General features: G+C 41.3%; 2 long non-coding RNA genes across 2 annotated transcripts in view; one reads left to right on the top strand and one right to left on the bottom strand.

The window, feature by feature from the left end:
- Positions 1 to 3,931: 3,931 nt before the first annotated feature.
- Positions 3,932 to 22,549, top strand: part of LOC131132029 (uncharacterized) — a 65,866-nt gene continuing 47,248 nt past the window's right edge. Inside the window, exons 1-3 of the long non-coding RNA XR_009130294.2 lie at positions 3,932 to 4,147; positions 4,996 to 5,069; positions 5,415 to 5,457. This is a non-coding gene — a long non-coding RNA (uncharacterized LOC131132029). The remainder of the gene's footprint in view (positions 4,148 to 4,995; positions 5,070 to 5,414; positions 5,458 to 22,549) is intronic.
- On the bottom strand, positions 8,777 to 13,174 carry LOC144894486 (uncharacterized). The gene is made up of 3 exons (XR_013625109.1): positions 10,316 to 13,174; positions 10,124 to 10,237; positions 8,777 to 10,001 (listed from the first exon to the last, which is right to left on the bottom strand). It is a non-coding gene; the product is annotated as an uncharacterized LOC144894486 (long non-coding RNA).

Consider the following 22,549-nt stretch of genomic DNA (forward strand, 5'->3'; position numbering starts at 1 on the left):
AATCCAGGGATGTTTTGTGGACTGTGGCTCATTTATTTAAGTCTTTTTGCTAAATTAAAAAAAATATATATCACGGCCCATGGCATCGTTTGATATTTTCAGTATGCGGTCCTCAATGGAAAACATTTGTAAAAAATTATAAATGTAATGGTTTAATTTCATTTGAACATGCATCAGATTACAATTGAATGCATCCCATAATCAGTTCACAGTTCCACATGTCCAAAAGGAGTAGGAAGAAGCAAAGCTTATTAAATCCTACCCCTCCATCTGGTACTTTTACAATCAGTAACTGTTACATTTGTTCACTTCCTGCTTTTGTTATATAATTTAAGTTTTTTTTAACTTTATTTTATTAATGTTGATATTTTAATTATTTTTATTATTATTATTGTAGTATTTTTATTTTGTTGTCACGTACCAATAGTACAAGGTGATATGACCATCCAATGACATAATGGGTACCATAGTAAGTGTCAATATAGTGATATATATATATATAGCACATCATGACTGGTTCAAGACTCTTCATCCTATTTTTATTATTTATTATTATATTTTAAAGTATTTAGCAAACATGAAATGAAAACACATTTTCAATTGTGTCATATATATATAATATATGGTAAATTACATAAATTTAAATACCTTTGGATTTTTTTTTACCTCTTACAACCATTGTTAATTTATTAAATATTGAAATACTTTGTTTTGTTTACTTTTTTCATTGCTCTGTATCATTATAAAGAACTATATTTAGCTATATCTAGTGATTTTGAACGTTTATTTGCTGATTGACTGAGAGAAATCACATGATTGGAGCACCTCATACTGTAAATTGATAGGACATCGGACCATAGGACCCATTTGGAACTTCAATGGAAGTTATCTGAGGCATACGCAGATAGATACAGTATATTTTACTTGAGTACAAAAAGAAGTTCTTTTGGAGCAAGAACAAGTTAAAGGTCACACATACCTGATGTTTAACTCTTTCTGTGTAGAAGCGGAGCGGGTTGTCATCCGTTTGACCCTAAAGCTGCGATCCAAAGAGGCCAAAAGCTGCCATGCACCAAAATGGAGGCAACCTTTGAACTGCACGCTGCACAAAATGATGCATTTTCAGCATTCAGGCCCTTAATGCTGACTTTTTCACCCTCAAAATGACTTTTTGTGGAAGAGGATTGTCACACTTACCCTAAAGGTGGGGGGGTGTAAGGGATGAATGGTGGGAAAAGGGGGCACTCTTGGTCCAGGCAGTCAGAGGTGACAATTGGTTTTTACAGTGGCAACTGTTTGCTGTGCTTTGAATGAGACATTAGCATCCTGGTGCTCATGTGGGCTTGACATGCTCATCTCGAAAGACGCATAACCTTTGACCTCTTCTTTACTTCAAGAAGTCTGGACCAACACTAATTATATTTTACACTTTCTTATTGTGGTAAAAATGAAGTAAATTAATAAGCACAACATCAGAAGTATTCCCCAAATCATCCCTTCTCAAACTTAGGATCAGAACCACATTTTCGAAAAATATTGTTGTTTCTTGTGTTGGTTACAATTTATTTTGTATTATTGAATCAGAATTATTATTGAATTACTCAATACAGGCCTCTAGCGGCAAACAATAAAATTGAAAATAGAAAAACCCCCACCAAAGCCTAGAAGTGCAGTTCTACTCATAGCCACTAGGGGTCAGCAGAAACCAGCAAATAAGAACCATTATATTGCATAACATCAACCGGCAAAACACCGTAGATGAAATAGTTTTAATGACATATGTAAATCGTTATCATCATGAGGGAGAGATTAAAAACAACATACCACGTGACTAGCTCTAGAGTCAGGAAACGGAGACTCGAGGAGGAAGTGGAGGAGGTTATTTACACATTGCATCTCATTTCCTGTTGGAGGTGATGTCATGTATAGGAGAAGTGTGAAGAGCGACAATGGAGGAATAGACACCGAGGATTTGGTGGTGGTGGTGGGGGGGTCTTTTTAGGAATTTGTAAATATGCATTTTTTTTAAATAAAATTGCATTTTAGTTATATAAGGGTTGCTTTATTTTTCTTCTGGAGTTGACCTCCAGCAATAGCATTTCCCTTGTGTATCAATAAAGTTTAAGTCAAAATTCTTAATTCACAGTAACACTTAGTATCAATATTGTGTTTTGATCGGAGAAAAATGCAGTAAAATGCAGTAAAAGAAGATTACGGTCTTCTAATGAAGACATGTCCAGGCTGTCATGCACATATCAAAGCAACAGAGGGCGCTGTAACGCTTAATCAGAAAGGCCCTCCAGCTTTTAAAGTATGCATAGAATCATCCATATGAAGTGGAGTTCCATCCTCAACATCACACTTGAATGTAGAGTTTAAGCTGTAAATAGAATGAAAACAAAAATCCAAGCAAAAATAAAAGAAATCACAAAAGGCAGGGAAGCAAGACTGAGCTTGACTGACAGCGAGGCTGCGCCTAAACACCCCCCCCACTGACTGAACTAGCCCATCTGCTTGGAGCTTGTCTGCTGGCTGTAGCGTCAGCAGAGAGAGGGGGGGGGGGTTAACAGGGGCAAAGGCCAAAGGTCACAGACTGCGATCAATTTGTCGGCTAAAAGCATATTAGGCTTGCACACAATGCGGGGCTTAGCTTTGTGTTTTCCTGCTTCTTATATACACACTCTACATATATATATCATCAACATAAACAATTGGAGGATGCCCAGTGGGGCACCTTGTGGTTGTCTTTGATCTTGTTTTTGTCCGTCTTGCAGTGAAGATTGTGTTTTTGTCCAAGAATGAGCGACGCAGGCAGGAAAAGCCTCTTTACTGCGCTTTCAAATCCAAATATTATTCCTCACCTCGTCCTGCAAGGCTGCGAGCCGTCGTCATTAAGGCGCCCGTGTTGTTGTAACCCTGCCCAAAGGACCTTCAACAAATTCAACTGTGAGAAAAAACAGGGAAGAGCGCTGGAAATGGGAGTTTTGAAGCAGGATCGGTTGTTTACACTCCTCCACGGTCATACAAATGTGTTTTTATGTGCATAAAGATTATTCCAACTGGGTTTTATTTGCTGTTAATGAAGCGAAACAAACCGGCTGGTCACGCTGCCCTGCAAACAGGTTGATCCAAACAAGGTCAGGCCACAGGAGAAAATTGACCACACAGTCACCATTTCCAGGAAACTGCTAGAATGGTAGGCTACAGGCCAGAATAATATGCTTTTTTTTTTTACGATCGATTCCTGCCAGTCTTTTCAAACTCATGCTATCGTGGGAGCGCCATTGTTCCAAAAGAGTGACTCATGCTTGGAAATCTATTGAGAGCATAGCCGATCATTGATGCCATTAGCCATAAAAGAACACAAAGCTCCCTGAATGTCAATCAACAGACCCGACCCATTCACTTTGTATGCTTTTTTATGACATTTTAAGAGTCTGTATGCCTGCACGGCAACATTTAACGAGCTATTTGCCATCTAAAGGGGCAACAAGTGTGAAAGGCAGTGGAGAAATGTACAGGTTGTACACAGGACTTGTATTGTTGCTGCATCCACTCGGGAACAGATGGACAAACAATGCTCAGTCTGGTGATGTGGGTCACTTAATTATGCTATCAAAGCAGATCTGTGCCCCTAATCGCCAATACACCTTCATAAAAATACAAATCATCACATACTATTGTATACTGTTAATAGGTGCTCATTCAATACAGTTAATGTAGTGCTATGCTACATGTTTACATTCACATGTTGTAGTGATAATAAAATACTATAGAAAAAGTAAATAAAAAGAGAAAAATATGTAATTCCAAGTTAAAAAAACGGTAGAACTGATGACCGAACACCGATTTTAAAAGCATTTCTGACAAATATGAGTGTGCGGGACTTTGTTGTGACGTCCCGCTGCTTTTTCAATGGAACAGCTGTGCGTGTGAGCCTTCCTTCCCAAGATGGCGCAGGCTGCCTGGCAACTGCGTTCCCATTGGCCAACATTCCACCCGCCCCCGACCAATGGCGTGCGAGCTGCGATGCGGAAGTCAACGGCAGGCAAAAACCATAACAAAGAGAAAGGCGGGGAGGAGAGGCGGCTCGTGTGGGAAAGTTTTGGACGGGGGGCGAGAAGACGACGTTTAAAGTGTGAAAATGGTGAGATTTAACAGTGAATAAGGATTTCTAACAGATTTCCTGTTATACAATTAAACGTCTTATGTCACCCTTTTCAAACAAATGTACAATTTTGAAAGAGAACTAACACACACGGAACTAACACTCACTTTTTTCCACATTTAGGTTCATTGTTTGTCAAATGAATCTGATATATAATACTGGTTTTATCGATTAATACTAAACTAATCGACAGCAACACACAGACAAACCATTTGTTCATTTTAAGGGAGGGGTGTCCAAAGTGCAGGGCAGAGGCCATTTTCAAACTGCAGCCATTTTTCCAGTGGCCCTTGGTAAGCTGTAAAAATGAAATGTATTGATTAGTAATGACGATAACACTAATTTCTTTGTGGATGTTTTGTCCAGATAGCTTAGCACATTGGTTTTGCCGTATTTAGTGTAGTAAATGTTGCCCCCCCACCACCATAAAGCCTTTCTCTACATGCGGCCCTTGCTAGAAAAAGTTTGGACAATCCTGTTTTGGGGTTTTTGCAGACAGGCCCCGTTCTAAGTTGACAACAAATAGGTGATGACTCTCTTTGTGTGTTTTTACAGCAGGCGGGCTGAGACGTGCCGCTGCAGACCAGCGTTGCCAGGGTTTTTTGAGTGGGCTTTTGTGGGATTTGAGTTTCATCTCCCGGGGGATAATAGAGGGTTTGTTGTTACTGCGGGCCGTGACGCACGTGCTCGCCTGCAGGTTGCGAGGCAGAAATACGGATCAAAAAGTTTGGTTAAGGAACAAGATGTGGCGTGTTTGTTTACATTTCATCTCCTTTATCATCATGTTGATAATGTTGGTTCGTATTTGTCCTGTTATCTCCCCACAGCGTTCCTGGGAAGTGCAATTCCATGTTCTTTTGAAAACAAGATGACCGCAAAAGATGGCGGCCGGACCCTAAAGGTGAGGTTTTTTGCAACAACGTTTTTGACACATGCACAGAACTAATATATCAAGTATGAAATGTAATTCTACCAGAAACTGTGGCAAACATATTAGCACATTGTTGGACCATTCCCAGTATGTTTTACATTTTCCATAAGTTACAATGACCTGTCATTCATTAGTATTCCATTCGTAATGTATGAAGTAGCTCCCGCGATGGTTCTGAAGGAGCTCGCTAACTAATGCGCTCCGAGCAGATGGTTCCGTGAGTGTTTGTGAGGCACCCCCAGCAGAACTCTCATTAGCCCCTTGATCCCACCACTAAAAAAGTGCTGAAATGCAAAATGTGCTCTCTTCCCACAGGCGTTCATGGTTTTTGCAACTCCTGGAAGAAGCACAATAGCAGGTGACTGACTCAAGCACACGCTGACACCTAAAAGATAAGAAACGTTACTAGCATTGTCTGTGTTGTTTGGTGCGAAAGTCACCCCTTGTTTATTGCAGTGAATTGGTTCTTTTACACAAAATAGCACTCTATTGATAAATGGGATATTTCTGTAGTTAGAGCATAGAACATTTGTTTATAATCTTCTGAATATAGGTTTTAACATGATTAGAGCCCTCAAGACACAAAATAACTAACACCCCTATAGTCACCTTTACTGTATTACCCAATATAGTACATATAATCAGACTAAATAAGACATATTAGACATAAGTTACTCACACTTTCCTTGTTTTATTCTGGCCAGCGTACTTCTAACATTACAGTATATCAATGTATTGTAATGGAGGCTTGAAATGGCTTTAAACTTGTATTACCCAATCGACCAAATAAGAGTAAATAACGGTAAATAAGTCCTCCTTTAAAACATGAATAAATCAGCTTGATTGAGCAGTAAATGTGTTTCCTAGGGTATCTTAATGGCAAGGCCTGTCTCACCAGTCAATTACTGGCACCTAGTGGTCAATGTAGATTACTACATTCACAATTAAGATGCTTCTTCTGCCTTGTATTTGTATTTTAGTTAATTTTGCCATTTTTATGCTTGGAAATGCTTACCTTAGGCCTCAAAAGAGTGAGGTAGTTTTTCAGCCGCAGTGTCTATTACATTTTCAATTATCAATGTTCATTGTTGATGTAGAAATGTCTTGGGAGTTGGACACATATTTTTTGGGGTGGGGTATTTTCTGCACATTTAACTTCCTGTAGCTGTTGTAGCCTTATACTTTTGTACATAAATTGAACCTCTGATCAGCATTTTAGTCCAACATGAGGTGCAATTACATAGCTGGATCACATTTGGAGAGTAAAATATTTAATTTCACTGTGAAAGCGGACCATGAACACAGTAAGTAAAATGTTACAAATGTTTGTGAGTTTGGAGGATGTTCAACACGGTAAGTGAAATGTTTTAAAACCTCATGAATGTGGATGATTTATAAAATGGCGTAGTAGGGCCACATAAAAAAAAGAAATCTGAGATTTTAAGAATAAAGTCATAAATGTATGTGAAAAAGAAGTAATATTACAAGAATAAAGTTGTACATTTTCCAAGAATAAAGAGGCCATACATTTACAACTTTATTCGAACATTCATAATAGGCTTTGCCTGAGACAGCTGAGACCGTCGTAGCTTTAAATCATGGTAGGTAACCCTGACTTTGTGAAATGAAACTCTATGCTGTGTAACACGGTAGGTAAATGTATGAAATGCTTATGAATGTGTATAATGTAAAATCAGGTGAGTAAAATGTTTATGAAAGTGGATGATTTAAAACACAGGAAGTAAAATGTTCCAAATGCTTATGAAAGTGTACAATGTGAAACATGGTCCTGTTAAAAATGCTCTTGAAAGTGGATCACAATGGTCGGCAATCTAACAGCGACATTTCGATGTTATCTGGCTGATTGCAGCTGATATCTGCCGTTGCTTAGTGACTCCTTCACCAAACTCCTGCAGGGAATATATTTGCATATGCAGAAAAAGAGCCACAGGTCAATAAACAATCCACACACAAAAAAAACTGTGACTTGACTCACGCAACAATGGCCACAACATTAGGTGCACCTGCACCTAAAAATCTGTGTGTTATGTGTTATTGTAAATCAAATCAAAAGCCGTTGCTAATATTTTGGTCAATTTCTGCAGAAAGTCAAAGAAAAAAACCAACAAGTCTGTTCTGGTTGTGTTTTTTCCACGTGCTTCATTATGATTTGGATGAAATGCGGGCTGAGACAGAACCGTCTCCTCCTCCTTGGTGGGCTGTAATTGCAGCACAAAACAAAAACAGCGGAATGCATGCGTGTGCTTGTCGCATCACCTCAGTCGGTCTCCCGTTAGCAAAGAGCTAAAACGATGCAGGCGAAAAGTAGGAGCTCGGCCGCTTCGATGTTGCTTTTAGCTCCCTGCAAATGTAACTGCACTCTAGACAACAGCAAGTATTGCAGCGCAAAGCCCCTCCATTATCAAACGCGCTCTTTAATCACACAGTCGGGCCCCAGAAGAGATGTTATTTGCCTTTTGTGGTGAATAACAGAGAAAGTCAGAGAAGAATAACATGAACACACATCAGCACAAAATGTACAGCATTTGGGTGCAGATCTGCTTTGCAAATACAAGTAAAAGTACAAGTAAATATTGTCAGTCATGTAAATAGCTTTAATAGTCAGGAACGTTGGAGGCCACTGCCGTATTTAAAAGTTTAAATGCATTAACACACACTTTTAACATGCAGTAATTCCTCTCTCATTGCAGTTAGTTGGTTCCAGACCCGACAGTGATGAGTGAATTCCTGTAGAGTAGCATTTAATATTAATAAATTGAATACTTTCCTAGTTATGGCATAGAAAACCTGTTTGCATTCTTCGAAATATGCACTATTTTTTACTAATAGTAGGCCCGTCAACACCGGCTTTCTTGGCTAGTTTATGTAAAAAATATATTTTTTTGTCCAATCAGGGTTAAGCTTTTCTGTGTTGCCATATCAATGTAATTTGCCCAGGGCCTTCAGAATCATGGGTACCGGTCCTTGTCACATATTAGCACTAATGCATATTAGCAATGGGGCTGTTAGCAGTTACATTACATTAAAGCATCATTCTACCAGCCTTTACTTTTATTATCCTTCAATTATTTTGTTTCTATTGTCAGGAATAACCAGTCTTGAACCAGTCATGATGTGCTATATATATATATCACTATATTGACAGTTACTATGGTACCCGTTATGTCAATATATATAATATATATATGGTCATATCACTTCGTACGAGGTACATTATTTAAAAAAAAAAAACAAAAAAACCTTATACTGTATTATGGAAAGCAGGAAGTGAACAAATGTAACAGTTACTGATTGTAAAAGTACCAGATGGATGGGTAGGATTTAATAAGCTTTGCTTCTTCCTACTCCTTTTGGACATGTGGAACTGTGAACTGATTATGGGATGCATTCAATTGTAATCTGATACATGTTCAAATGAAATTAAACCATTACCATAACACAGGGGTGGGCAAATATTTTGACTCGTGGGCCACATTGAGTTAACAAAATTGCCCGGGGGGCCAGAACATATATTTAACACACACACACACACTATTTTATGCTTATAATTTTCCTTGAATTATTTGTCTAATTTTATGTGTAAAAGTGTTATACTATCAGCTGTATGTTCTCATATCCCTTTTTTCAGGAGCACTTTAAACATCAGACCACATCAAACTATGTCATTTCATTTGACAGTTTTGTTTAGTTTTTTTGTTGTTTTTTTTAACTAAATAAGACATTCCACTTGCAAGTCATGTGGCCAGTTTTTATGTTAAAAGTTGAAATACTTAGAAAGCAACTGGCGGGCCGGATTCAAACACTTGGTGGGCCGCATGTGGCCCCCGGGCCGCAGTTTGCCCACCCCTGCCATAACAGGCCGGACTGCAAGATGATCTTTTGACAAACATGCCTCACTTGCAGGGCCTCAAAACACACTTTACTGTTTGTCTGCATGTGCTTGTGTGTTTGCATAACCCACAATTTCATAACCACATTTGTTTCCAACTTCCCACTCAACGGCTGGAGCTAAGTAACATACTGATATTCTTGCACACACACACACACACATCGTTAAAAGTACATCATTTTATCCTCAGGTCTTGTGACCCTTAACTCGTTACTTTAAAAAAAAGAAGAAAATTATGGATTAGAGTTTTTCAATGTCAAAAAGTAGGCCTAGTTCTTTAAAAGCATACGGAACACTAGTCAGGAGCTACTGTTCCTCGATATTGTAATCATTCCGTAATGACCGAATGTTAACTGGCCTGATGACCTTTTTAATACGTTTATTATGCGAATGCTCACACGCACAAACACGGCCACCATCCTCGCTTGGAACATGGCCAGATTGTGATTACACAAGCAGCCCTGCTGTAGGGTTAGCATGTTCATCACCAGCTGTTTGACTGTGTGTGTTGTTTACATCCATGCAAAAAAGTTTTTATTTGCTGACATTTGCTTTACAATGGTCCGACCTTTACAATCAGGGGTCCCCCAACGTGCAGACACAAATATGACTGTCTGCAGGGAGTCAGCATAAAAAAAAAAAAAAAAAATCAAATCATCCTGAGACATGGCCTCCGAGGCAGAGAGCTCCGCTTGAGCACACCTCGCGAATCTCACCAGCTGTCTCGTCTGATCTGTCAGCCGCCTGAGCCCAGGGCTTTGCTGCTTAATGTCAGCATTGTGATCTTGCAAGAATTAACTCGGGAATCGTACAAAGTTTTCCGCAAAATGAGTCACTATAAATGCAATATTCACATCATCCTTTCCAGTGTTCGAAACTTGTTCAAAAGCTTCTATCCTTACACTCCTGTGATGTGGTGCCACAAATGAGCGCTTTAATACTCGGAAGAAAATTGTAAGATTTATGCCTCCTCTCTCTCCGGGTGCCGCTCACTGCCACCAGAAAGAAAAAGAAAACACAGACATGAGGAAGCGGAGCAAAAGATTCGTCGTCAAGACAGGACAAAGTGATTACTGCTAGTCGGCGACGAGACTGCGTGATGCACGCTGACAACCTTCAGCGATGACTGAGTGGGCTTGCGGCTATTCTGTCGCACTGTTGCCATGACATCTGGAATTTGCTAGGAGTTCTTGTCTGCTTTTTGGTGCGAGATGCCGGTTGACAGCTTCTGCATTAAAGATGCAAAAGTACGTCATCAGAAGGCAACATAGATACATACTTTATTTGAGATTTCATGTCAACATACCGAGCATCCGCTGCTGTGTGTCCTCTGGTGACTACATCTCCAGTCGGAATGATTTAGTATACTGTTGATCTTGAAGAACTGGAGGCATAATGGATTTTGTTTGAGGTTTGCCGCCTACACGGGCTGCTGTGAAAGTCGAAAACCAAACGCAAACAGAAAGAAGGCAGATGCAGAATTTTTGGTTATCAAATGGAGTGATTATTAAATTAGTAACACTATTTGTTGGCATCATCGCAACGTACCAATTTTGTCAGATCATAGAATTTACTTTGACGGTCTAAGCTACATGACTTTACTTAATGTTGCACAAATTTAGCAAAGAGACCTCCATGTTCTTCCGTTTTCTCTTTGTCCGTCCACGCCAAACAAAACCTCCGGTGTTTATCATAATAAGCCTTTCTGTGGGCCCTCTGTTAACAATGAGTGTTTAGTTGTCAAGCTGCCCTTAGTAAGTGCAGACTATCTGCAGAGCAGGCATTGTGTGTGCTGCCTTGAAGTTCCTACTGGGAAGTAAATAGTTTGCCAGTATACTGCTGGTCCATTGTTTGCCTGCTGCCTCTGTAATCAGCTTCTGGGTTCCTCAAGACGCCCGGCGTTGCTTGATTGTGAATATTGACAGACATTTCTGAGCACTTGAAAATATGCTAGCACGTGACGTTTGTGCCACCACAGTTAAAACGCTTCATGTCTTTACATTTTTTGGGCATTGGCGAAGCAAATATGATGGCACGAAAAAAAATATGAGACTCCACGTGTGATGAAAAATATCATAGGGCATTAGTTGGTTTGTTTGTTGTGTCTACAGCTGAAACTTTGGACTTGTTTGTCCCACCAGAGGGTTTAATTTGAGGGATTAGCGTTGGAATGGTGCAAGCGCATAAAAAAGCTAACTAGGCATCAACTCCAAAAAATTCATTATGTCAGGCATGAGACACTGGGAATTTTGACAAGAAATGCAGCACTTGGGGGGGCAGGTAATTTTATTCCAATTATCAAAACTTGTCTCATGCCTTCATTCCTTACTTCCCCAGCAGGATTAATAAATCACAGTTACTGCATGTACTGACCTACCTAGTATGTGTACTTCCCTTTTCATACAGCTATGTGATAGTACAGTACAGTAGCCAAACAATCCTCTTTAACCCAAATTCCATCCTGCCCCAGGTGCCGCCATGGGTGGCAACATTTTGTGGAACTAATCCTCATGTTTGATTGCGCCGCCTCCTTCTCTCTGCTTCATCCCCATGCTTCGTCTGCGCATCATCTAGTTTGGATGTTTGCACGCAGCTATCTGACCTTTTCGGTAATCCGGTTATCGTCTCCCGTTCCCCATCTGCATCCATTGCCAACTTAGCAGCATCCTTCCTTCCTCTTGACTTTCCTCCCTTGCCTCGACATTTATTATCGCCTTCCTCTATCCCCCGCTCGGTCTAAATCCCAGTTCCTGTTCTCTTCATTGTCACTCGCCTTTTTGTGTGCCTGATTTCATTCACAAACGCTGTCATGTCCCAAAAGTTCATTTGCACCTCCACAGCAGCCCCCACTGATTCTTTGGTAAGGTCACAGCTTTAACCTTGACTCAGGCAACATGGCCAAGATGGATAAATACTTAATATTTGAATTGGTCATGTCCGATTGCTATCTTCAAGGGGAGGACATGTTTGTAGGGCATTCCGTGTTCGGAGATGGACGTCTGTATGGAATGTTGAGTGTTAATTCATCATAGCAACCAAGATTTTGGTGTTTGCTTGTAAACAAAAGGCTTCTATCTATGCCCAGTACATCAATCCTTTACAGTCCTTGTTAGTTTGAGACAAGATGAGAGAGTTACAGGTCAAAATCTAGCCTTACCAAATCCAATAACATGTAGCTCGCTGACTAGTTGGCACATAACTTTACCCTTAGTATTGGTATACTTAGCAATAAAACATACTAGCACAGTATGGATCCCGGTTTATGCTAATTTTGCAGATGTCAGAGTATCTAATATATTAATTGACTAATGAACCTTAGTTGCTCACACGTCAAATTAATGTGTTCATGTGTGCAGCTGTAAAGTCCAAGAAAAGTCCAGCCTGTGCGGCAGTAAAAAATGTTCCCTATGCCTCCTCTTCCTGGAAAATCGCTGAGTAAAAGCGACAATAATGGTGAGCTTGATCAACACAAGGTCACGTCACTGAACAATTGAAGCTGTGTTATATCACATTTGAAATTGGCGGAACATTGCCTCAAGGTGAGGGTCACCATAGAAACGCTTGGCTGGCCTTGATGCATCAGAGTCTGCCTTAGTCAAATCAGGATTTCCTATTTGAACAAGAAAAAATCTGTTATTTAACCTTTTAGTATGTATATTTGATGCCTCCTTTTGAACAAATCTACACGTCTCAGCTCTGCGGTTTTTAGAATCCCTTTATCTGATGTGATAATTAATTTTGCATTGTCCATCAGCATTCTGTGTTCAGCTCAGGGATGCTCGCTGCAAAAATGGGAGCGTCAATGAATAATTTACAACGGCAATCAAGGTGGATTTCAATCACTAGAAGGAGACCTTGACCTTGCTCGTGTTGGTGCTGTCGTAAAAATCCTGAACCGGTTCCTGAGAAGAAAAGCAAATTATACGTTTATTTATGCGAATAGTTTTTCTCCGTCTCGCAATCCTGATTGGTACTTGCATGCACTCTTGCCGTAATCATCTTGTAAACACAAAGTGACAAGCACATCCTTTCCTTCGCGTAAACCATTACCATCACATACAGAAAATATCAAGCCGTCCTCGCGTCACATCCAGAAATATACTCATGCGTGATAATACAATTAGCGCAAACACGTGACTGTGTCTTATTCTTATTTGTATGCACAGATACAAGCACACAGATACAGACTTAGCCCAATTTTTCTGCATAATGATGCAGACTCCATGTGTCCCCGAATATGATTTTTGCAGTCTTTCAATCATCTAGCACTCATGCATCAAATAATTGGCACTAAGTTATCAAAACATGTTTGTTCTGTGAATTATCACAGGTCACTGCTGATGGTGTTTGGGGGAAAAAAAAGGAGAAATAGTGGTTTTGTTCAGCAGTCGCCCCGTAGTGCCCTACATCTGTCAAATTGTTAGGAGCACCATAAGTGAGCTTGCCAAAGCGGGAGGCCAGGAGTGTGTCTGCATAGTAACAAAGCTGGCCAAGTCGGGCTGGGGGGTGGGGGGGGGGGGGTGAAGCTCGAGGACTAATGGTGTGTGTATGTTTGTGCGACTGTCTGGTGCAGTAGCTACAGTCTGCAGGGGGTCTATTCCCCTTCGTCAACAACTCGCCTCACACAGCCAATCGAATAATGCGTAGAAATGACCACCCATGCCCTGACAGTAACCTCGACAAAACACACACACACAATGACCGACACCCACGCATATACACACTTCACTTAAGTGCCAGAGGACACGCAACAGAGACATTTATGACACTCTGACCTCGTTTCTGTGTGTTTGTGTGGCACGGAGGGGGAGGCTGAAGACAGACATGCATTAGTGGTACAGCTGAGTCTGCGCTCCCCTATGGTCGAAAACACTTGTCGGGAAAATGTAGCGTGAAAAGTTTCACCATGTTGCGGACATTCGCCCTCCTTTCGTCCTTATTTGGAAGGAAGCCGTAAAGAAATCCCTCCACGGAACGTCGAATCGTCACGATCCCATCACTTGCTCCATGTCCTTATCTATGGAAAAGCGTCATAAGGCCTCCATAGAATGACATCTTAAATACTCATTAGCAAAGGTGAAGGTATTTATGACATGCCGTGTTTGTCTCCGCATTTTTCCAGGTTTCTTAGGATTCATTTAGTCACTGTTTCCGACCACAAACGCAGACTTCAGTCTCTACTAGACCATTTGCATCGTGGACACCGTTAACACCGATAGCATAGCACGTTTGTCTAGTGGGAGCGCATGAATCGGTGGTCTAGGGCCCGGTACAATTCCAAGCATGCTAGTCTGTAAATATGACACGTTTAGACTTCATAACAGAGCATTAGCTGCAGGTTTACAGTATGTAGGCCACACAGTCAGGAGATCGGAAAGACCTGGGTTCGATTCTCCACTCGATCCTCATCTCTGTGCGTGTGTGGGCTTTCTCTGGGTACTCCGGTTAGGTTAATTACCGACTCTAAATTCATGGTATGAATGTGAGTGTGAATGGTTGTTTGTCTATATGTGCCCTGTGATTGGCTGGCAACCAGTCCAGGGTGCATCTCGCCCAAAGACAGCCGGGATAGGCTCCAGCATATCGGCGACCCTGGTGCATAGAAAATGAATGGATAGATGGATGGATAGCTGCTGATTTACAGGGTTTTCATACCAACTTATCCATCGCACACCTTCCTCAAATTTTGATTGAGATATTTACCAAGGACTTTTTCGCCCTTTTTCAAATTACTCTGTTCTGTCAAATTAATTTCCTCACCATTCTCGATTGGTCTGCTTCAACGATCCGCTTTTGCATTTTGTGATTTAGTGAACCACTTGGACTCAAGGACGCGTAAAAGCAGCGATGTTACAATAGACCTCAGGGTCAGATCCATTTTCATTTGACATCACATTTCATAGGCAATGCGGATAGATTGATTTGGCACTCTGATGCATATTACAGGAGGTGCAACACCTATAAGGCGCATGCACGGAGTCATACATCTTCATACAGAGCACATGCCAATGTAAATGTCTGCAGAGTGTCTCTCTGTTACTTTAATATTCATGGTCATCGCGACTGAAAGGGCTGTCATTTCTGCTGGTCTGTTTTCGCGCTGCAGGCACAGATCTGGCGGTTCTTTGCATATCGCATTGAGGGATTAGACAGAAAATCCCAGCATGCCGAGTTGAGAAAATTCAGAAGAAGTCCAGACAGCGGCTGATGGGAGGTGTGGACGCAGTGAAGCTAAAGATGGGATTGTCTCTTAGTACACGCTCACTGAATCCAGGGAAACAGTCTAGTAGGCTTTGTGCCTCTTGGGACATTGTGCGAGTGAGCGTATTGCATCCATCTGCCTCATCAGCCCCCCCTCGCACCCACTACCAACCCACCCACCGCAGCCTCATCTCCTTCTCCTCCTCTGCTTGCCTCATTTCATCTCCAGGTGGGCCTCCCCACAGCCTGCTGCATGCATGTATTAGTGCCTCCTTGAAGTGAGGCGACCTTCATATGTCCTTTAGTTTCCATAGCAGCCAGTGGGACCATCGCATAGCATTTAGATTTGGCGAGCATTAGCGACGCGCACCCCATCGAGGCGGCATGAACTCCATTTATTTGAAGCATTGGCCCTTCCAATTAGAGGCAAGATGACATGAAGTGAGAATTAGCAGTTGAAATGTATGAGAAGAAGAGCACTCAGAGAGCAAAGGTTTGGACATTTGTCCAGCATTTCTTCTTTGGAAGAGAGCAAAATCTCCTAAGATGCTACGTACTGCAAGCGCAACAAATTTACAAAATGATCTGATATGATTTTAAATAGAATTTTCAGTGTGGAATCGCCAATAACTGTGCAATCTGGATCCAGATGAGCCCTGCAGCTCTTATCAGAACATCCTAGGCCGGATTTCATAGAAAATGTGGCTTGCAATGAAAATAATCAACTGAATGTTTTTCAGTGGCCACAGAACACTTTTCTAAAAAATGGACATATGGTGATGAAGAGGTGTCCTAATGGAAAAAGGTCCACTGAACTCCGCCGGTGCATCGATTTGTCTCTGAAGGGATGGAGGTTTTAACCCCTCTAAGTGGGCTGCTGGGCCCGGGGGAACTGGATTAAGGCGGGACACCCATTCATTTACTGTATGAAACTGATTGAAGCCAACAATGTTTAGAGCTATTAATCCCCAAAACACACGCGACGGTCGACAGACAGTGGCACAGTGTTTTGGTTGGACAGAAGGATGCTGGGATTAGATGTGCGGGGAGTCTGGGATCAGACAGACACATAAGTCGATACGGATACTGGATTAGCTAACGCGCAGATACACACATACATTTAAACTTAGGGCTTGTTGACCTGTAAAAACTAAGGTGGAAGTGCATCCTCCAAAGGATGACCCATTGGTGATTCATGTAATTTGTCTTTTTTTAGACATAATATTAAATATATTAACAACGCCACAGTACCGACACAGATGTCAGTCTAGCCATTGCTTAGCCGCTGTCTAGGCTCTCGTTTAGTTCCTGGTTTGGGGATTTGGCGTCACAATTACAAAACAAGCAACAGCCGCTTTGTCCAAGTGGTCTGTGCCTCCACAATCCCTGCTTTCTAGTAACTGAATTATACTGATTTGTAGCATCCTGGTCTTAGCTTGTACTTCCCAATCCTACCATGCTTGAGCCCACAACACCCCAAAAGTCTGTTTCTCCTTTGGCATGATTGGAAGAAGTGGGTCTCCTGCGTCAGTCAGTCAAGGCCAGGGCGGCTTACTCGCAGCTGTTAGCAGCCGGTGTACGTGGTTGTGGGGGGCTGGGGGTATATTTGCTCCCATGCCGTGCATTCCTGCGCTATGGTACGTGTTCTCCGTTGGCCTACTTGTGTTGTGGGGGGGTGAAAGTACACATGAAATTAATCGCTGTGGAGAGAAATGTTTTCTCTCCATGCTTGCTATCATGGACTGAACAGAACGGCGAGTAAACAGAAATTTCCCAGTGTGCTGTGAACATGATTAAGTACGTGGGTTGGCGGATTCAACTTCATAATAGCTTTCACAAGGGAAACATCTGCAGTTCTTCAATATATATATATTTTTAAAATCTCCCACGCGGTCTACCTTCCAGAGTTTCTGACACACCTTTGGCTTCCTAATGGCTCTCCGACACAGCGGGGAATGTTTTGGAACAAAAAACAGTATTCCGCGCCATGTGAAGAAGAACTGCTGACCTTTTTATAAGGTAGCTTCTGTCGCAGTGCTGTGACTTCTCTTCGCTCTTCTGTGAAATCTTGTGCGTCCATGCTGTTTACTCGTTCTGTCCTCTGTTGGCATATTTCTGGTTTTTGATCCATGGGTGTCGGTTCTGACGCATCGAGATGTAAAATGCTGCGGGGTACCGCAGAGGATCATCTATAATCAACGTTGCCAAAATGACCCCGGAATGCACACGTTGGGTTTCATTGTTGGAAATGTCAAACACAAGACACTGACCTTCCGAGAGGGCATACCAAGGCGAAGGTTTACAGTGAGAAAATGTACCTACCGTATTTTCCGGACTATAATTCACACTTTTTTTCATAGGTCGGCTGTTCCTGTGACTTCTACTCCAGAGCGACTTATAAATGAAAAAAGTGTTTATGTTACATAAACACTGGACCTTTTCGGTTCATGTTTATTTTTTGTGTAGCTGAATAACCATTGTGTTAGCATATCTTACACCTATTCAGCCTGTTCTCTATTCTTTTATTGTTAGAACTTGCCTTCCAAGAGGATGTAATGTCTGTTTTGGTCAATTAGTTCAAATAAATTAGCCGCAAAAAATGCGACTTATACTCCAGTGCGACTTATGTATGTTTTTTCTACCTAATTATGCATTTTTGGCCTTGTGCGACTTATACTCCGCAGCGACTTACAGTCCAGAAAATACGGTAAATTTTTTTCTTGGATTGTTTTGCACAGTGGAACAATTAAACAAGATAAAAATATAGCATGTACGCATTTGTCCTATATTAGAACCAGTTTTAGTTTCAGCTAAACAGGAACCTCCAATCTTTACTGCTTCTGTTCCGCTTTCATGTAGAACGATGAAAATGTCAATATTTCACGGTATGGATGCACTATGCCCACTGCAGAAGCACACTGGAACATGAAAGTCCTCTTTGAGGCTGCGTATGCATGGCCTACTTTGGAATACCATTAAATTATTAGCTGGGTGAGAGGACTTTATCAGGGGATAAAGGCTATGTTTTTTTCTGAACTAGATGGCTACATTTAAAGTGCCAAAATGGGGAGACTACGTTTCCTGTATGTCCTACTTTATTTGACAGTTTCCACTTGGCTAATACTGTATATAAGTTGATACAAATACCTGCTAACCCTGGTCTGATTCTGTTTTAGTTCTCTAGAATGCAGCATCATTCTCTATAAATGTATTCTACTCATTTTTTTGGAAATTTTAATTGAACGTTTCAAATTTTACATCCCTTGTTTGCGGTCTTTGTCAGTACATGTTTGTGTGTAGATCAATGGAATAGCTCAAAACCAGCTAAAATGCAGTTTTACTTTTTTAGCTGAACACAATGAATAATATGTTATGAGGACGTGAAAGCAGCAAACACAGCAAGCCGGCTTAGAACATGATTGCGTGCAAATATTGAATTGTTTGTTTTTCAGAGTATTATGTTTGATGTGTGCACGAAACCGCTTAATTTCATTCAAGAGGGTGTTTATCAAGTTTCTCTCTCGGATGAAATTTGAGAATGGGTGCCAAATAAAAAAAAAGGTCAACATGGTTTGTGCCAGCAACCAAACCTGTTCAAAGACAACCAGTAGGTATCCTAACCCACGACATGTTTGTTGATGTGCAGTGTACTCGAAGCTTCAGTATCTCCACTTAATCTTTGGAACTCAATGGGACTGTGGACGGACCAGTTTAGAAAAACTGACGGAGCAATTGACCAATCATTTCCCGTGTCACATCGCTTATCCCAACAGGCGATTGACTGCTAAGGACAAATGAACCCTATGGGATACCATTCCGTGCTAGTGTTGTGTATCCAATGCTAGCAGATGCTGACATTCTGGATGTGTTTTGACCTCAGAGCACATGTGTGTGTGGACAGATACACCAGTTGCTGTGGGTGGAATCTGCAATCTGCCTGGTCGTCTGCCAGCTTGCAGTGGGGGAGTGGCCTACAATGGAGGGTGTGAGCTCACTGAGGGCGTCGGACCTAGGGTGGGGGTGGTAAGATGAGATAAAGCCAGACAGATGGAGCAGACAATGAGGTATAGCCACCCAACCTGCATGTCAACAACACTCAGCCCCTTTCAAACTTTCTCTAAATTCTCACTCCTGGGATGAAAAAGTTTTTTTGGCAGAAGTCACATTTACTGCTCCTAAACAAGAACAATAAAAATGATTATTTACTGTGAGGAGAGTGAAAATATATCAGTTCTGGCTGTGCTGAACCTTCTTGTTTTGGGGAGGCTTATATGGGATAAGCCTATCTCAGATTTTGAGGCTCCTCTTGAATTATGAGAAGTAGAAATACTAATGCGAGTTATTATGGAGTATAACAACAAAATACCAGGAGAACGTTGGCTGGGTTGAGCCATGTCATTCCAAATAGTCAGATATTATGGTAATGGTAATGGTTTAATTTCATTTGAACATGCATCAGATTGCAATTGAATGCATCACATAATCAGTTCACAGTTCCACATGTCCAAAAGGAGTAGGAAGAAGCAAAGCTTATTAAATCCTACCCCTCCATCTGGTACTTTTACAATCAGTAACTGTTACATTTGTTCACTTCCTGCTTTCCATAATACAGTTTTATTTTTATTTTTTTAAATAATGTACCTCGTACCAAAGTATGAGGTGATATGACCAGCCAATGACATAATGGGTACCATAGTAAGTGTCAGTATAGTGATATATATATATATATATATGTGTATGTATAGCACATCATGACTGGTTCAAGACTCTTCATGCTTGTATTTAGCAAACATCAACTGCTTGTATTGTTCCATGAATTGGCTCATCGTAGTGCATTGTTTGAGGTCCTTACTCAATCCATTCCATAGTTTGCTTCCACATACTGAAATGCTATGGCTTTTTAACGTAGTCCTAGCATAGAAGTGTTTCAAATTTAGTTCTTCCCTGAGATCATATTTCTCCTCTCTTGTAGAGAAGTATTGGATGACATTTTTAGCTAATTGGTTATTTTAGCTGTTTGAAGATTAACTATATCAGCAAGTTGAAGTATTTGTGATTTTAGAAATAAGGAGTTAGTATGTTCTCTGTAGACCGCATTATGAATTATACTTATTACGTTGGCTTGTTATCGAAGCTCAAGTCTGGTCAAATTGACGTTTTCATATTTTTCCACTCTGAAAAATACAGTTTCTGGACTCCCAGAACACAATTTCCTGAACGTTTCCGTGTGGCTAGCCCCTAAAACTCCATGCACGTGTCAATGCAAAGGTGTCTGCTCTGCATTTGAGGAAATTGCCTCATCAAAAAAGCCAGCAAGGAGACAGGAAGCCTGCCAGGGGGGTGTTGTTGACACCACCTCCCTTCCACATGAATAGCTACAGTACTGATGAGGCCATAAATGTGACCTCCTACATGCAAAAGGAGCGGAATGCTCGAACGAGAGACTGTTTAGAATATGTCGTGAGCTGATTTTACCTGCTTCAATGACTTGACTCACCTGTGACTACTGAGTCATGTACTACTGAAGCAGAGATAACCCAGCCAAGAATATTACGAGGAACATCTTTTACATAGTGTAAGAGCTCTACTCCACTTCCCTGATGCTGGCCACATGTGAAGCTGAATGTTGTTCCTTTCCATATGTTATCTTGGAAAATGTGTAGCCTCAAGCCAAAAATAGCCTGACAAGCTCACTGACGACGGGAGTGTGTACACAGCGGCGGGGAGTCTGACAGGGAAAATGTGATGCAACATTTGTATCCCGTATCACCTTATGTAAGTTTATGCCCCCCCCCCCCCCCCAAACCTCCAAAGTAACAGGTGTTGGTCTGCAATCATATCCTTGTGTGCTTGCCTTGGACTTCATCTCATTTTGTTCCATTATTGACACTGCGACACAAATAAACTCGCTGCGATTATTCAGTGACCTATTATGGCTTTACTGATCATTTCTTCAAAGAAAAGTAAAGAGAAACATTTTAATCCGTTACTTAATCAAGCAGGTCAAGTTTATTTTTTTCCTAAATTCCTTTTTCCTGTATTGATTTTTTAAAATTAAATTTCTTTTTAATGTTTCAGTGGCATATTGTACGTCTTTTCGTGTTTTACTTTGTTTCACACTTAAAGTGGTCATGACCTTATTATATTAATGTATTATATTATTGTAAGTATTATTTACAAATATAATGTAATATGATTTATTTAATTATTTACTCTATTTATCGTCCCCTATGAATATGGGAGATAGATGAGCTAGATTAGTACTGGGTTTGGTGCATTTAGTATCATTTGTCAGACCTGATCAAAACATGTCCAACTCTGTCCCTCTCTTGTCCCTTTAAATCAGGTTTGCAATTACAGCTGCACTACTGCTAGAATGTATGCTTTTGCTGCAAAGGACTTAAGGTCTGAAAAGAACAAAAACCTGAAAGGAACACCTGCCTCGCATTTTGCCCCTTAGGTGCCGCATGTTCACTTTCCCCCAACCCCCCTCCCACCGTGAAGAAATGTTGTTCATCACCATAGAGACCCACTAGAGGTTCTCCAAAGGGCGCCTCGCAGCCCACCAAATAGCCCAAAATCCTTGTCCTTTTTGCGTAACCGCCGGCAACAACACACACACTAGTATTTTGGACTGCCCCCTTTGTGTATTTGGGGAGAAGAGGGTGGTGGTTTTTGTGGGGAGCTTGGGAGTTGGGGGGCATATCTGATGCTCGGCCAGAAAGAAGCCCTAAAGCAACATGTGTGCCCAAAATAATCTCTCTGCTTACTCCTTCATTTTTTCTTTGTTCTACTAAACATCCAATCCTGTGTTTTCCTCAGTTTGTCTTGACCTATAATATAATCCGCACCCCCACCCTCCATCTTCCACAGACCCTCTGGCCCATTGTCCGAGATGCTAAATCACAGCCTCCATTGTGCTGCCACGACTGGCCTCATGCTGCACAGGATAGACAAGCACCCTGTCCATCTTTCTGTTTGGCATCTATTCACATCACTCCTTTCGCTCCATAATAGCCAAATCCGCTCTGTTGTGCTCCCTCAGCTGGCCGGAGCAATTAGTTAATGTACCCTGCACCCTGGGGTGATTCTGGCACTCAACTGTGTTTGTGTCGGTTGGTGATCTGGAGCGGTTTTGGCACCGCTTGTCTTTTGGACAGCTTTCACCTCTTCTTCCAAAAACATCAACGTACTGTACGGAAACGGGAAAAAACATTCACTTGATAGGACCCAAATGTGAGTCTGATCGTCTCGCAGAGTTCTGGCTTGGACTTCATGATTGTTAGGTCAGTTTTCAGCTCCTTTGTTAGCTAATTAACATATTTATTTTTCACCAACC

Source organism: Doryrhamphus excisus, linkage group LG2, assembly GCF_037039965.1.
Source record: "Doryrhamphus excisus strain RoL-2023G ecotype Guam linkage group LG2, RoL_Dexc_Guam_v1.1, whole genome shotgun sequence".
NCBI lineage: Eukaryota > Metazoa > Chordata > Actinopteri > Syngnathiformes > Syngnathidae > Doryrhamphus > Doryrhamphus excisus.